Source organism: Hordeum vulgare, chromosome 7H (genome assembly GCF_904849725.1).
Source record: "Hordeum vulgare subsp. vulgare chromosome 7H, MorexV3_pseudomolecules_assembly, whole genome shotgun sequence".
NCBI lineage: Eukaryota > Viridiplantae > Streptophyta > Magnoliopsida > Poales > Poaceae > Hordeum > Hordeum vulgare.
The window spans coordinates 19,241,006-19,257,276 of record NC_058524.1 but is presented as its reverse complement, the minus strand read 5'-3'; positions in this window follow the sequence as shown (position 1 = coordinate 19,257,276).

The following is a 16,271-nucleotide window of genomic DNA, read 5'->3' as shown; positions in this document are numbered from 1 at the left end:
GTGTGGCCTTACTCGCATGCATATTGTACTTTTTGAGAACCTTCTCTAAATATGCTTTCTACGATAGTCATAAGACTCCATTTTTCGTATCTCGGTGAATTTCAATGCCCAAAACATATGAAGCATCACCAAGATCTTTCATATCAAAATTTGAGGATAAAAACTCCTTTGTTTCTTGTAGTAGACTAACACCATTGCTAGCGAGCAAGATATCATCCACATACAAGATTAGGAAAATGTATTTTCCATTTTTGAACTTTGCATAAACGTAGTCATCCTCAACATTTTCTTTAAATCCAAATCTTTTAATTGTATCGTTAAACTTTAGATTCCATGGTATAGAGGCTTGTCTTAGTCCATAAATGGATTTCTTCAAGTGACATCCCATATCTTCCCTGCCTTCCATGATAAAACCCTTGGGTTATTTCATGTAGACTTTTTCTTCTAAATCTCCGTTTAGAAATGACGTCTTTACATCCATTTGATGTAACTCTAAATCAAAATGTGCAACTAATGTCATTATGATTTTGAAGGAATCCTTACATGAGACTGGGGAAAAAGTGTCATTGTAGTCTATCCCTTCTCTTTGTTTAAATCCTTTTGCCACGAGTCGTGCTTTATACTTTTCTATATTCACATTAGAGTCATACTTAGTTTTGTAGACCCATTTACAGCCTACTATTTTGGCTCCTTTGGAAATAATTTCTAATCCCAAACATCGTTGGAACTCATCGAGTTTGTTTCATCTTTCATTGCCTCCAGCCACTTCGATGAGTGAGGGCTTCTCATGGCTTCTTCATATGAAGCGGGATCACCTTCCATATGAACCAATTTTGTGTTATAAACTTTATAATTAATAGGTATAGCTGATCTTCTTGTTCTGTTAGACCTTCTAAGTGCCTCATTCTCTGGCACCTCTTCTAAATTGGCTGCTGCACCACCCTTTCATGTTCAACAACAGGTTCAGTCGGATCCTGAAGGACAGGTTCCGTATGTTCTCCCATGGTTGTCATGGTTGGAGTTACAATAGGTAGTGCGAAAAATGGCTCTTGAATCATCAGATTACGTGCATGCACCCTCTTCTCCTTAGGATCAATTTTCCGAGCTACCATTTTCCCCCTCATCATTTTGTCCTCTAAGAAGATTGCATGTCTTGTTTCTATAAACTTTGTATATATGTCTGGACAGTAGAAACAAAAATGCTTTGATCTGTATGGGTAGCCAATGAAGTGGCAACTTACTGTTGTGGGATCTAACTTTGCAATGTTTGGATTAAAGATTTTGGCCTCAGTTGGGCATCCCCACACCCTGAAGTGTTGCAGGGATGTCACATTTCCTGTCCACAGCTCGTACGGTGTTTTGGGTACCGACTTGCTTGGTAGTTTATTGAGAATGTGAATGGCGGTTTTAAGCGCCTCCATCCATAATTCCAATGACATGTTGGAGTAACTCATCATGCTGCGTAGCATATCCATAAGTGTACGGTTACGCCTTTTAGGTACTCCATTTTTCCGAGGTTCGCCCGGCATTGTGTACTGGGCTACTATGCTAGTCTCCTGCAATAACTTTGCAAAAGGTCCACGTACTTGGCCATATGGAGTGTGCCGACCGTAGTACTCCCCCACCGTAAAATATCACTATCTTTATTCTTTTGTCAAGCTGATTTTCAACTTCAGCTTTGAATATTTTAAATTTATCCAATGCTTCATTTCTTTTTTTGATTGGATAAATTTAACCAAATCGAGAGTAGTCATCTGTGAATGTTATGAACGAGTCATAGCCATCCATACTTTTCACAGGAAATGGTCCACAAATGTTAGTGTGAATTATTATAAGTGTTCCTATGCTTTGGTTTGCACCCTTTTTGATTTGTTTTACATACTTTCCTTTAACGCAATCAATGCATTGCTCTAAATCTGAGAACTCTAGTGGAGGAAGGATCTCACTTTTAATTAGTCTCTCCATTCTCCCCATCGAAATATGGCCCAAGCGACAGTGCCATAATTTCGATGAGTTATGATTTCTTTTTCCTTTCTTTTGTTCTTTGTTCGACGAGGAAACTTGCTCATTCACATTCCACACATAATGCACTTTTTCACGAAGTGATAGTAGATAAAGATCATCGTGTAGGAATGCAACACCCACATGAGTATTATTAAACCAGTGAACTGACTTTTTATCTTTGTAAGCAACCCCCCTACGGAAGTGCACTATGTAATTGAGCCCACCATGGCCCTCTCAATTGTATTCTTTATAAATGCCATGCATTTCTTGTTGGCGGTGAGCCACTTTCTATTTTCGAGGGTAAAGGACATCTTCACTGGAGCATGATCCCTCATCTTTTCTCCCGTGCAGTATCATTATCTTTTGCATATCTGACAACCTAGTCCACCTCAGCACAAACAAATGCTAAATCAATTTTCTTCCTCCATTTAGTGTAGTTATCACCTCTAAGTGTTGGAACATCTTTTATACTCCCTCCATCACAGTTTATAAGGCGTGCACGTGTACCTAGGTCGTTAATTTGACTTATATAAAATATTTTGTTTAACATAAAAATTATATGATTAGAAAATAGAACATCTAAAGTTTTTAATGATATATTTTTTATAATATATATTTTTTATTAAGTTGGTCAAATTAACGACCTATATACACGTGCCAGACTTATAAACTGAAACGGAGGGAGTACAACTCATCAACTCACCAAAATCACAATTTAAATGAGATCATTGCAACAATAGCATGCATTAATTTCACGTTGGTCAAATTAATCATACAATTGTTTATGCAATTAAATCTATATTACCGTTAGGAAAAAATAGAAATAAATGCGCTTTTTATAGCAAAACAAAATATGACATATTATTAACAACGTTGGCCATAAGAATAACAAAATCATATTTCCGTAAATAAACACTTTAATGTTGTATTTAAATGGATGCTCTTTAAACTTTTATTTTCTTTGTAAAAGAGCACTATAAATTTACTTTGCAGCAGAAAAATGTGAATATAAATAATTCATGTATTTTTCTACTTTACAGAAACTTTTCTATGATGAAATAAAAATTCGTGAACTTTTGTTGTTTTCTTTATAAAATTCATGAACTTTTCTTTTTCTGAAAAGGACTTTATTTTTATTTTCAGAAACTATTATATTTTTTTGGAGAAATATTTCTATTTACTTATCTATTTTCAAAAAAAAAATCGTTGGAAAATTTGAATAGAAAACTATTTTCAAAAACTGGACAGAAAAACAGAATCCCTTTATAAAAAAAGAAATAACCGGCGAGGACCGTAATATGCCCCCGCGAGGCTCCTGGCATGTTGGGCGTGCCGCTCCACCCAAGCCGGCCTCGGCCTACTGGGGCCAGGGTTAGCACCGCCACTCAATCGGGGTTGTGAGATTCAATCCGACGGTCACCCGTCCCTTTAGCCCGGATCAAAATCCCCTTTAGCCGACGGTGGGTAAACCCTAGCTCACATTATCTCCCCTCGCGCCACTCTATCTTCTCTTTACTCTCCCGCAACGGTAGGGACATGAGCAACTTAGCCCCGGCCGCCGCTCTCTCCTGGCCTGTCGGCTTTGGCCACTGTGGTCCAGGTGGCCACCAGCGAGGTATGGTGCGGCCGTCGGCGATGGGGTCAGAGTACCACCGTGCCGCATGCGCGCAGCAACTTCCTCCCGCGAGGCTCTCTCCTCGCAGCAGCTTCCTCCTGGTGCGCCCTCGTTGGCCTCGGCATCCTGCCGGCCGCCACTCTCTCCTCCATTTCTTCTCTTTCCTGCACATCACATCGTGTGATCTGTGGTAGTGGGAAAAAAGTCGGCACCGTCCAGCCCCCCCCCTTTTCTTTCCACTATCTCCACGGCAACAGAGAGAGATAGTCACGGGAGAGCCTCCTCAGCTCCTCTGCCCCTGGTGGACGACGACGAGTCGCGGCGCCGTTGCCTCCTCTTCGCCGGTGGCGCGTTTCCCTTAGCGAAAGTGCGCCGCCGTCGAACGGCGTGGCTGCGGTGCCCTTTGCTCCTCTGGGGGGGTGGTTCTTCGTCCAAACAACTTGGCTTGCCGATGCGTGTCGGGATCGAGAGGAACAGGCGCGGCCGATGTGGCGGCGCTCTTTGCCGGAGAGGATTCCGACGACTTTTTGCATTTTTTTAATCATTTTTGTTCTTTGCCCTGTTCTAGGGTTCGTCGTGGGGAGGGAAATCTTTTCATTTTTGGACCGTTTCTATCGAAGCCATCTAGATCCTAGAAGCTCTGATACCATTGAAGGAATCCTCGGATCTACTAGGCTAGATAAGTCGTTAGAGGGGATGCGCGATGGGGATAATTACCTTCTCCCTGGTGGGATGAATTGCCGCCGGTGGCCATGGTTGAGGGCAACAGCATAGTGGGTGTGTGTGCGATGGTGATGCTTCCCGTGAATACTGCGCACAACCTAGATCGGTAGGTTTGTGAGTGGAGAGTGTGGCGGCAGTAAACCTCGTACTTTGTGTCGCGGCTCCCACCATTCTTTATATGCGCAGGTCACAGGGGCCATCAACCAGTAAGGGGTTGAGCGCCCCCAATCAAGACGCGTTGACCAAGGGCCCAATAGGCCGTTGGGCCTATCGAAGGAGATCAACCTAACAAACCTTACTACAAGACAGATCAAGGGCTAAAGACAACGCCTCATTGGTGGCCATCGCTTCAAGTATCTCGAGATCAATTATCTCAGGGCTTAGAATAGATATAGTCGATGCACCCATATATTTGCATGTCTGATCTCAGCTAATAGCAACTATACTCCTCCTTCCGCCCTACGACTGACGACAACGTCCACATATATATTTACAACTCCCGTTGGTGGAGCTTTGTATCTAACTTCCGATTGAGGTTCAGGAACATGCACTCTTCCTTGTGAGTTTATTTGGTTGGCCCACCGAGCAGTCATGTAGGTCTTTTCCTGTATTTGTTTTTGAAAACAGTACTTTTTCCTTCCCTTTTGCATTTCTTTTTGGGCCTGTTCTTTCTTTTTATTCAAAAAATATATTAACTTTTGCTCAATTCATGAACTTTTCTTATAACCTGCGAATATTTTCAAATTTGTGGACCTTTTCCAATACACAATTTTTTGACTTTTTTACTTCCGTAATACTTATATAATTCCTCAATATTTTTAAAATCAGCAAGCACTTTTCAAATTATTGCTAAATTTCCTGAAATTTTAAGATTTTTTCAATTTGCAACATCTTAGCAAAAAATATTTTTCAGAATCGGTGAAGTAATCTATGAATTTAAAAAAAATCAAGGATTTATTTTATTCCAAGTGATTTTATAAAATTTGCACTCTTTGTGAAACATATTAACAATTTGCTTTATTTTTTCATAATATGAAAATCTGCACTTTTTCTCGACTAAAAGAAAAATTGAACAACTTCATGATGTTTTTAAATTCTGCATTTTGAAAATTCATAAAAGTTTGAAATTTCACATTACTTTTTCAAAAAGTTCATAAAAATTCATAAAAGTTTGAAAACTCATAAAAGTTTTAAAATTTTGCATTTTGGAAAATCCTAAAAATTGAACTACGGCAGCTGCACATGTGGCTGGTTGAGTTCCGGTGCTTGGATGGCAGCGCGACGACGATGTGTAGGTGGATTTGTTGTGGTGGTCGTGTGGTGCGGTCCCTCGCCTCCGGGGGCAGTGTCAGCCACGACAACGCTCTACTATCGTGTCGTTTGCATGCTCATGGTGTCGTCGACGAGCACCGCCCACCTCCAACCAATGGGTCCTCGTCTTCCATGTGTAAACACATATTTAGTTTCCTGGATATCATGGAGGCCATGTTTTCTTTGACGTCCTCTATCTTTCTTGGAGGTGGCATTTTCGAGACGAGGTCCGGTTGACGCTTTTGGCTTTTGTGCCCTTGTGGTATGCCGAGAGGGTGGATGCCGGCGCAGCGGCTTCAAACGATGTTTGGTATCTAGGAGGGACAAATAAATACTCTATACATACATCATGATGGACAAATAAATACTCTGCCAACCTACCACAAACCATGTTTTCCATCTAGGTATACCACTCCACGTTTGTCATAGGGGAGTATTTAACCAAAAATTACCACAATTCAAGCCAACGTGCCCACAAACTACCACAATTCGTTTTTGTGCGAAAAACTACCACTTTCGGCCTAATCAGTGGCAAAAAACTACCAAAATTTTTAACTGCCCGTTTTAGCGTTTTTAACCATTTTGCTGACTTTTCGGGCCCGCATGTCAGGTGCCAGCATGGCCACCTTTGACACCGCGCACCGACGGATGTTAACGGCGTGTGCTCACTGTTTCCGTCGGAGGGGCCGATCAAATAGGTCGTGGCCACTCCTCGCTCACTCACTGTCTCCCTCCTCGCTCACTCATCCTCTCCCTATCCCTCTTCCTCGTGCTCTGGCCCTGTCACCGTCGCCGCCAGCGCCATTGTTGTCGGTTGAACTTGAGGATGCCATCCTGGAATGACAAGGAGAGCTCGTACGAGGACATCTGCATGGTTTCCATGGATCAACAGCTATTTGTAAGTACATATCTGTGGAACAAAGTTAGGTTTAGGGTTAGGTTAGGGTTAGGTCATCCAAAATCTGGATTGGAAGTTTCTTTTGGTTTGATTCCAAGCTTCTTTTGCAGGAAACCCCCGACAATGTGGTGGATCCATTTTTCTATGGTTCTTTCCCTGAATCTGAGCCGACGTGCATGATGCATCATCAGAGGACGAAGAAGATGGTAGCTTTCGAAGGTTCTTTGACTCGGAGGCGATTCCTCGGTTGTCCTGTGCAGCAGGTATTAAATCTTGCTGTGGTGGAGATGTTAACTGCTAAATAAGGTGTTGTTTGCTTAGCTTTTAGAGAGAATGACTTAGTTAACAACTAATATATTCAGTTAACTGAATTTAGCTATTAGCTAAATTTATCTCTACTGCTAGATAATGTGCTTATTGCTTAGTTTTGAACAATTATAGATCCTGTAACCTGAATTCAGATAGAATGACCTAGGTTAGAGCTAATTTATTCAGTTAACTGCATTTAACTGTTAACTGAATTTATCTCTGCCTTATGACTTCAGTTATATGTACTAAGTTATTAGTAAGGTGCATAATTTTAAAGAATTGCTTATGTACGATGAAGGTGTCAACTGTGGGGTGGTGGAGTGGGTGGATGGTACTTGGCCAGAGATTTTACAAAGGTGCCTAGTAAGGATCTGGGACATGTACCAGGAGCAGAACTTGGGTAGCGTGAAGGATGAACAAGCTCATGAGAAAGAGGTGGGCAAGCTAAAGAAGGAAATTGACTTCCTGTCAAACAACTACAGCCAGTTGGTGGAAGATGTATCCAAGCCAAGATGGCAAGATGTCTGATGTCATGGACTATACCAGTCAGGCAATAAATAAAAAGAAGAAACAACTTGAGGATCGGGCAAGGATTGAGATAAGTATGGAAAAGCTGAAGCTTGCCAAGGAGCAGAGGTGCATTCTTCAAAGCCAAGCAGATATCATTCAGAACATGAGTAAGGCCATGAAGGAAGTGCAGGTGGACAGGGACCTACTTAAGCAAGAGAAGAGGAAGTTGGAGTATATGATTGTTGATCTGCTAAAAGTTGGGCATTGCAGCAAAGATAAGCTAAAGAGGATCAAGGCAATAGTGGATGAGTGAAGTTCTTGCTGTGTTTGTTAAGTAGTAGGCCTATATATATAGCTCGCCTTGGAATGTCCTGCATGTTAGGTGTATATTTTGGGAAAGTGTCATGTGGTTTTAGAACCTGAATCAAGATGGTACGAGCTAGCTACTGTTATGGTTTAAGAACTTGTTGATTTTATCTATGATGTAATGACTTTTTTGTTAAGACCTACTATGCTAAGTTAAGTAAGTAAGAATGTTTTATCTATGATGAGGTTGTTTTACTTTTTCTAAATTATGTGTAGGAAACTGAGAGTAGCTTTTACTTTCCTATATTATGTGTAGCCAATACTTGGAAACTTACATTAGCTTTTACTTTCCTATGTAACTGATTGTAGTGGAAACTAACATTAGCTATTATTTTCCTACATTACTGACAACAGTGGAAACTGACATCAGATTTTAATTTCCTATGTAACTGACATCAGTGGAAACTGGATATAGATAGCAAGTATAGTACCAAACATAGTAGCCAATATCAACATATAGATAGTAGCCAATATGTGCATGTAGATAGCAAGTACAGTACCAAACATAGATAGTAAGTACAGTACCAAACATATAGATAGACAGTCTTAGATAAGAAGTAGGTACCAAACATATAGAAACTGATAATAGACTGAACTTAGTAGTGGCATAGACAATCTTACTCCTCCTTCTTAGTAGAAGCATAGGACTAACGAAACTGAACTAACATAGGAGTTACTCTAAGAATGACGAAACTGAAGGTTTTTTAGACACACGAAACTGAAGAGAACATCTTACTCCTCCTTCTTCAGCATCTTTAGGCGCTCGGAGCGCCGCACCGCAGTCTTCTTCTCCGCAGCCCTCTTCTTCTTCCCCGGCGCGCCGACATCTTCCTCCACCTCTTGCTTGACGACGACAACCTCTGGGAGATCTGCGACCCCGGGGAGCTTCTCCAGTCAATGGGGAGGTTTTTGTCCGCCTCTACGGCGTCGATGACGGGAGCGAGCAGCTGCACAATTGGCTCCTCCTCCACCTCGTCGGAGAGAACGACCAGCTCCTCCACCTCATCGTCAGAGTCGTCAGATGTGTCATCATCGGAGTTGATGGGGGCTATGAGAGCAAGGACGACGTCGGTGACGTGCTCCGCCCTGTAAGCAACGTGCGCAGGATCCTCGCATGCCGCCGGCGTGGTGGAAGAGCGGTACATCAACCAACAGGCTCGCTGCCTGGGGTCGGGGAGCGCTGCGTCTCGCACATCACCATAATAGAATGGTCGGCGGCGGGAAGTTGAAGCCGGCAGGGAAGGCACGCTGCTTTTCAGCAGAGGTCATGACCTTCAGAAGGCCACGGGCGTGGTTCCGCATCATCTGCACACTGGGGAACCAGCACGCTATCTCCCTGTACTAGGCGCGCAACTGCTGGTTATTGCCGACGAGCTCTTCGACGGCCTTCTGCCAGCCCAGGCTGTCGTCCATGGATTTCGACAGGAGAGTGGTGGGAGGGGATTGGGGGTGCGAGTGGCGAGTGCGTCGAGACAGAGGCTGGCGGACACGTTTTAATGCATGCCTTAGAATCCGAAACGGCAGTAGTGGAGAAATGAAAAAGATAACTAGGATGGCCGATGGGAGTGAAACAAATCACTTGACCTATCCCACTCGCACTGAACTTAGGGTTACAACCCACAGGTCCTGGGTTCGAGCCCTAGGCCAAACAATTTTTTTTTTGATTTTACAAAATGAAGTTGACTTTAACTTCTTATTCATATGAACATATCTGAACAACTACAAACATGACTGTAAATAAAAACATTTCTCAATATGCACTTGCCACCGGAACAAATTCAGTACAATACATTGAATTTAGCAAAACACAATCTTAGTAGCAAAACACAATCTTAGTACCAAAACACAACACTAAGTGGCAAAACACAACACTTAGTTTCAATGGTTTCCACTTGCACTGAAATAAGCTGCAAACTTGCTAGTAGGTCTCCTCTTCCTCTTGCCTGTTAATATCACAGCTTGTCCGGTGGATGTTCTAGGTGCATTGAATGCCCTTACTGCATTTGCAGCTCTTGTTGATGTTGATCCTCTTGGAGGTGCAGGTGAAGACTTGGCTGGTCCTGTTGAAACTATTGATGCTGAACCTCTCTTAGGTGCTGCTGTTTTTCTGTTTCTCATTGTTTTAGGACCAAGTGGTGGAGCAGATGAGGCTGGGATGTGTGAACTCTGGTGTTCATGTGGTGGTTGTGGAGGTACTTGTGTAGCACTAGAGGAACCCATGAAAATTTCTCTATTCTCCTGCATGCCAAAATTAAACTTGTTAGTGATTAGACCACACCTAAAATAATGAAACATATAATGCAAATTTTTAACTGACCTGGTGTAAGTTCTTTCTCATCTGCAGACTTGGTTTCAGAGCTTTTCCATGGTTTGTAAATCTATGGCCTTGTAGACCACAATTGCTGCATGTAATTGTTCTCATCCTACTTGTGTCCTGTGGTGCAGGCACCTCAAATTGTCCCTTCCTCCTAGGTGTCTGTTTTTGCCTGCTTTTTCTTTGAACACTCAGGGCTCAATATCCCGGGTTTGGGTGTCAGGCCAGAATTCAGGACCACGGACAGGATACACAATGTCTTTGTATGCTTCAATATATAGTGGTTTTTTGAAAAATTGATGCACAAAGTCCTCTAGGTGCATATGAACCTTGCTCATTGCTGCAATTGCATGACTGCATGTCACACCTGTCATGTCCCATGTCCTACAGTCACATGATTTAGTAGCACTGTTCACACAGTACTGTTTCTCACCACTAGACACTTGCCAAATGTCAGGACCAGCCCTATGTGCCTCACAATATTTGGCATACTTATTATTCTCCTCCAGTTTCTCTAAATAGTTGGGTGTGATCATCCAACTGTTGTACTCTGTCTTTTTCCTAGTCTTTTGCCTTTTGATCATCTGCTTAGTCCTAATTCCTTCAAACATTGTCCTAATTGGGTTGGCCCTAACATCAAGGATCATTTTGTTGAAAACCTCACTAAGGTTGTTCACAACGAGACCAGTTTTGCAATTATAATCCACTGCATACCTACACCAAGCTCCTTTGGAATTTTCTCTAGCCACTTCCAGGAACCCTCACACTCTGCTTTCAGCAATGTCATTCCTAATTCATGGCCATGTTTGGTGAATGAGTAGCTAGCCTGATTTACTAGCCTCTTTAGTTCTGCTGCTCTGAAGCCAACAGACTGAAAATTTGCATATATGTTCCTAAGGCAGTATCTCTGAGGGGAATCGGGGAACACTTCATTTATAGACTTAAGAAGACCCTATTTATAAAGTAATAAGTATCAGAATCTTCCTTGTCAACCACTACTACCAATATTTCTGAACTACTAGAAGAGATAGGTGCATACCTTTTGCGTGTCAGAAATAATGGTGTAGGTTCCAAATTTGCTTCCACTTCCAATGCAACATCTTAGCTGGGTTAGGAACCATGTCCAACTATCACCATCTTCCTTGTCAAGAACACCAAAGGCTATGGGGTAGATTTTGTTGTTGCCATCTCTTCCCGTGGCTGCAAGAATTTTTTGTGTAGTGGTTAGCTTGATGAAGCAACCATCAAGGCCTGCATCCATAGCCAAATTACGTACCATAATTTTTCTCTAACAAGATATTTTGAAGAAAATACAGTTGTAAATTTACGTACAAAGGGACGGCATCCATTAAGAAATCCTTGCTTTGATGCATGCAAGCAGTAGAACATGTACTTAAATCTAGGAGTTGATGCAGGGTTTTCTGTGTCCTCAAATGTTTTAATTATACACCTGCTACCAGGGTTTGTATCAATAATTGCTTGTAGGTAGTCCCTCGGTCTATAGTATTGCTCCTTCTGGTCACCTTGCACAAACTTAATAGCCTTCCTCCTTGCCCTATATGCCACACTCCTTGATACATCAACTAAAAAATTGACTTTGTTGTTTTCAATAAGTGCATCCACACGTGCTCTAGGATCGGCTCTAAGAGAAGGCTCAACTGCTTTGGCAAGCCAATTAGTAGTAACCTTTGAGTTCTCTGGTGATGATGGACAAGTGTGCTCCATGTTACACTTCTTAATGCAAAAGGTTCTTTCATGACCTATCCTGGAGGCACACATATAAAATTCACATACATGCTCTCTCTGTGAACACCAAACAATAATTCTTGTTGGAGAGTTCTTGTGGTAGTGAAAAGACCTCAAAGTTCTTATATGAAAATCCCTTAATGCTTCTCTGAACTGGTAAACACTCTCAAAACACAAGCTATTGCACAACAGTAAATGTGAATTGGGAATTGAGGGGTCAAACCATACCCTATCCTTCATCTTTTTCTTATTAATCTTTGACTTCTTCAGAAGGTATGGTAGTTCAACTTCATCTTCTTCTTCCTCATCACTTATGCCTAAATCACCAGCAAAACAAAACTCATCTGGTTCAGGAAACCAATATGGTCTTTGTTTATGCTCTACCTCATTGTGACATCTGCTAGTTGGACTAGGATTCTTCACATATTTCACAACAGTAGTTAATTCCAATGGTTTATCCTCTTCAGAGGCACAATCTATTTCCATTTGAACAGCTTCAGCAGCACTTCCATCTGAATGAACTGAATCATCAGAACAAAATTCAGACACTTGAGTGTCATCTTCAAAGTGGTTCAAATCTGCCTCTCTTTGAATCCTGGTCCTCTCAAGCTGAGCCTTTCTATCATTTATCTGTTTCTGAAGCTCAGACTGCTCCACTACCTTTTTCACATTGCAGCTCTCTTGAGTGTTCATGTAATTCTCATTAGCTTGTGTACTAGCAGGTTGAACATCTCTCACAACCTTTATGTTCACAGCCTTCACATAATGATAAACCTCCAACATTTCATGAACACTAGCTTCATTACCTAAATACTTTACTCTTCCAGATCCAATATCCTCCTCATTCATATAGTACATGTAATCACTCTCCACATACCCTTCACTAGCAATGAGTGATTGTAGAGTAAGAAAACTAATATTTGTCTCATATATACCCCTTTTCACAAGTTTCTTTCATTGAAATGAAATATTATGTACCATTTCTTGTCAGCCAAACTGCATAAGTAAATCATGAGACACAACTACAAGTGCAATACAGTTAACTGAAATGTTCAACTACAACTACACATGTTCAGATTGAAGAAAAAAAAGCTTATACAAACACATTTTACTAATTTGCCATACCTGCAACCCATAGAGCATCCAGGCGCCGGCGATGAATGGACGAGCGGTACCTCCGGCTGCTGCAAGCCCGCTTGCGTCGCGTAACTACTGCTCCCCAACCAGTTATCGACTTCGGGGAAAGAGCCTACACCGTCCAAACTGGGGGCACAGCCGCCGCCGTCTCTGCCGCCGTCGCCTCCACCAATATTGCCGCCTCCCACATCCGGAATCACTGACGCCATGGCGGCCGCCACCTAGGTCTGAGAGGAGGGAGAGAGTGAAGCGAGAGGGTACTGGATCAGATCTTGACCTCGCCCTCACCATCCCAACGGCGCACACGTGCCGTTAACGTCCGTCGGCGCGCGGGCGTCAAAAGTGGCCATGCTGTCACCTGACATGCGGGCCCGGGAAGTCAGCAAAACGGTTAAAAGCGTTAAAACGGCCAGTTAAATTTTTTGGTAGTTTTTTGCCACTGATTAGGCTGAAAGTGGTAGTTGTTCGCACAAAAACAAATTGTGGTAGTTCCTGGGCACGTTGACGTGAATTGTGATAGTTTTTGGTTAAATACTTGTCATAGGGCCTATAGCAATATCTCTATTATACCACCAGGCCTATGCTACCATATATATCACATAGGTACATTCCCCATATGTAGTCATGAGGGAATTGGATACACTAAGGGAAAAGCAATCATTCCTTAACATCTCGCTTGTAAATTTAGGATTAAGAGCCACTGGGAATGTACGAGCTACGGTGCTAAACAACTGATGTACTGGTCATCAGAAGGGTTTTAATTTTGTTTCTACTAGAATTTGGATTTTCTGTATTAGTGCCACTCAGTGACCAGCTACTCACAAATAGCCTTGTTCAAGTTGTACACATTAGTAATAGGCCCCAACAAGCTCTAATAGTATATTTACCAAAAAGATTCTCCTCAGATATACATTTTGGGTTCCTCACATTTTTCCTTAAACTTTTCTAAGGAAAGAGCTCCAATGTCTCTTAAAGTGATGCACATCTAATAATTCCAATACTAGATCGGACCACTGCTGAAGTACTAGTGCATAAGGACATTGACTTGACCGGCTTTAGGAAACCAGCTTTCTGGATTAACATTGATAGGGTAACAAAGATCACTATAGTATACATGCTTCCCTTTTTACCCAGTGCTACATTGGCAAGTAAAGTATTCACGATGCTTATCCATGAAGTATGGAAAGTTCTGACAACAAAACCTAGTCTACATTTCTGTCAGAAAAACAATTAAAGGCAAGGCCCTGTCAGTTTTATTAATAAGAGAGATAAAATACAGAGGTTGCCGGCTTGTAAAGAAAACTAATCGAAAACCCCAAAAAAGAAAACTTCTGAAGCCAATACAAACAGACCAACACTACATAACTAGACCACGTCCTGGAATGATCTTAAACAAGATCTTCCGAGATGGATCCAGAAGGCAACGACACCCGAGGACGCCGCCGTCTTGGCCATGAACTCTGTCGATTAAAAAGCTTTTGCCTATGCATTACTACCCCACCTAACTGTAGAAGTGCATGCTCTAGCCAATGCAACTAAAAGACCGATCTGATGGAAGAGACTACACCCCCCCCCCCCCCCCCTCACGTGTGGCTCCCTCAGGCCTCAACGTGGACCGAAAGTGGGCTGCAATTTAATTGCGCCAGCCGGGTCTTGAACTCGAGACCTCTTGACTCTGATACCATATAGAAGTGCATGCTCTAGCCAATGCAACCAAAAGACCGATCTTATGGAAGAGACTAGGCAACACATTATACGTCAACACTAACACCCGGGATAGGTTTGGCCAATCGAACAACCTCCAATGCCACATCCCTCTGTCTGGCCATAACCAGATGGAAAGAAACACCCATCAATAATGCCTCAAGGAGAAGGACGCCCACGTGCGCCAACCTCACTGGCAATGACCCCCATGTAATGGAGCCTTAGGCTGGTTGTAATGAAGAGTATCATATACTAGCATCATATGCATGATATGATGCTAGTATATGATACTACATCCGTAATGCATAGTATCATATGTTAGTATCATAAGATAGTTCATTTATTGCCATGCATGACACATAGTATCACATTATTTAATATGATACTGTATCATACTCAACCCTCTCTTTCTTCATTTAATTATATGACACCTCATCAAAGTTTCCTAGTTGGCATGCATGATATTATCTATGATACTCCCATTACGACTAGCCTTATGTGTAGCCATATCTAAGGAGGAGCCAGGCCAGAGGTAGCATTGCGAGACCGAGGTACAACCTCGCTCGAATTCCACGGCGGCGGGCCAGGCCAAAAGGAAAGGAATGACGCCTACAATTTTGCAATTTCCACCATTGAAATATTAATTAATTTGATTTTTTTAAAAGGGGTGCTTTATTACTTAAAAAATTAAGCATTACACTTAGCATTTTCATAACTAAGATGCACACGATCAAACAATGTCCTCTCAAACAAATGAAAAAAGGTGAAATACAAGGAAACATAGTTTGTATAACACCTAAACCAGAGTGGGGCCAATCCTAAGATTATGGGGCTACCCATGTTGGGTAAAAGTATACCTCGTTGTAGCCTCTAATCGTGTACACATCTCGATAAACAAGTCTCGATTCTCCACGCGTTATAGGAAGAACCATAGACAAAGAGTCCCAGTACATATATGGATAAAGAGGCGATTTCCTATACATGGTGGTAGCTACACACCCTTTGGTATAAGTGCCTTTTTTGATACACGAGGTGGCGGGTTTCATTGGTATTGACACAAGTGCATTTTTGTTGTATATCTTTTTGACACAAATGTATTTTCGTTGCGTAGAAAGGGCCTTTCTCACTTCTCTCGGTCTTTTTTCCTTGCCTTTTTGGTATAATTACACGTTTGCTTGCCTGGTCCAAAACCACGATATTTTTGCTATAGAGTTATTTTTCATATTTAGATATAATTTATTGAATTAATTAAAGACAAAAATTGGGGCCATGTGTAGCTACCACCATGGGTTGCAAATTATTTCTCTCTATGGATAACCTGCATAAGAGAAGTAATTTATCGTTAAAACCCCGTCATTTCTACATAGTCAAAGCACCAGATAACGACAGACGCTCCCACCCTGACAAGAGTTCTAAACTTGTGATCAATTCCATGTAGCCACTTGCCAAACCTGAGGATACAAGCCAGGATCTATTTTGATGAGTAATTATACTTATTTCTTCTATAAATTGTTTTTTTGAAATGGAGGCAATTTTTTTGCCTCATCAATTAATTAACTAGAATCAAATTACCCAGTTAATTTACGGTAAACCCGGAGAAAACCAACTTGTACATTATTAGATGCATGGGTTGA